Source organism: Halyomorpha halys, unplaced genomic scaffold (genome assembly GCF_000696795.3).
Source record: "Halyomorpha halys isolate HHAL.00 unplaced genomic scaffold, Hhal_1.1 Scaffold777.1, whole genome shotgun sequence".
Taxonomy (NCBI): domain Eukaryota; kingdom Metazoa; phylum Arthropoda; class Insecta; order Hemiptera; family Pentatomidae; genus Halyomorpha; species Halyomorpha halys.
Window position 1 is genome coordinate 190,691 of NW_027107689.1, and position 1,864 is coordinate 192,554.

The 1,864-nt window shown below is 29.4% G+C and overlaps 1 protein-coding gene across 1 annotated transcript in view; it reads left to right on the forward strand.

The window, feature by feature from the left end:
• Ube4A (Ubiquitination factor E4A) overlaps positions 1–1,864 on the forward strand; it is a 27,557-nt gene that overhangs the window by 3,832 nt on the left and 21,861 nt on the right. The gene's annotated exons all lie outside the window — the stretch shown is intronic.

The following is a 1,864-nucleotide window of genomic DNA, read 5'->3' on the forward strand; positions in this document are numbered from 1 at the left end:
CCACAGCCTTTGGGATATCTTCTATATAATTGCCCATCAAACCACAGCCTTTGGTATATCTTCTATATAACTGCCCATCAAACCACAGCCTTTGGTATATCTTTCATCTTCCCAATGGAATTCTATTCCCTCCTTCATTCATAGTTCTAATACTCTTCCAACCTTCAAATCCTGTATTTTCGACCACCTTCTATCCACCCAACTCCGGAAGAATAAAAATTAAAATTTTCAAATAAGGTTTATATATTTTCTGTAATTGATGTTTCAGATTTTCGTTTATGCTTGTAAATATGTGTATTAGCAGAAATTGTGAAATACCTTTTCATATATTATTTTTAGTTTAATTTTATTTGATTTTATATAGTTTTTTTTTTATTTATATTTATTATCAGAAGTTAGTCACCTTATGTTTTATGATATGATGTATGGATTTATTTTATATATTCTGTTAATTGTTGTTCATTTTTATCTTTTCAAATTTATTCTTATCATTATATTTTATGACGTTTTATAATTTAATTTTTATTTTGTATTTTACTCTAAGGCTCTGAAGCCCAATTTTGATGCCTGTAATATTATTCTAAAGGGATCAATCCCAGAATAAATAAATAATATTATTATTGTTATTAAATACAAAGGAGATGATCATGGGTGCAATCAAAAAGAAAAAAAAAAAAGTTTTCAACTATTTATTTGTCAACGTTTCGCCCCACTTTGTTAAAATATTATTGAAAGAACTTGTTGGAACTATAATCTGATAATAAGTTGAAAAAACTATTGAACTCACAGAAAAGTTTAGTTAAACTAAAATTATTAACATTTATGACATTTTCTTTTTTTTTACCCTTCCTAGTTAATAATTGAGGACTATCCATGTTTTAATTTTTATCTATAAATTTATTTTGTTTTCTAAATAAAAAAAATTTTTTGAAAGATCGTTCATTGACTGTGTGTAATTATTAAAAGGAAGATGGTCCGTATGCGGTTAAAACAACTCAAATAGTAAATAAACTATTTATTATGAATGAATTACGACTAAAAAAATAATTTAACAACTAAAATAATGCATTAAAATGTTTTTTTTTTCTATCCCAAAGGAGGCATTTCTACCATTTTATTTTGAACAGCCCAGTATACTTTAGCTTTATTCACATCACTCTTGTCTGCCATTAAGTCCACCATTACCGCACATGTAAATTTGTGATTAGTGTTCATCTCACCATCTCCACACAGGATGAAACTGGAAGACTGAATCATTGCTATCCTCTTCAGGTGGTGTCATAGATAGTCATGTCCAGTGGCCAGCCTGAAGCATGCCACTGCCACCGCTCTTGGTAAAGTCAATAGAGGGTGCTTCTTAGGCCCTAGCAATGCCACCCAGTTCTGGTCACCATTCTCCTCTACTCATTTCCTCTACTTTTTCAGATACTTCAAAAGTGATATAGAACCGTTGCTCACTGACGGTCTTAGTAGGGTGGATCTGGCTGGGAAGGATGGCCTTTTTTTTGTGTTATGCCCATTTTCTTGTGACAAAATAGGAGAATAAGATAACATGAAAAAAAAAGTAAACTTAGACATGGTAAAAAATAATGTAAAATATGTGAAAATTTATAGAAAAATGAAGGCAGTAAATTAATTTACTTTAATTTAAAGTGAATTAATTAATTTATCTGATGAAGCCAAATTCCTATTCATTATTCCCACCTCATGAATCCTAAAATACAAATTTTTATGGTAACAGAAAAATAAACAATGTTTGTTCTAAATCCTTAAAAACCTTCCAGTCTTTAAATTTGTTTTCAAAAATTACAAAAATGGTGATAACTTAAACACGACCAATCTACACAAGAGTTGGGACTTATGT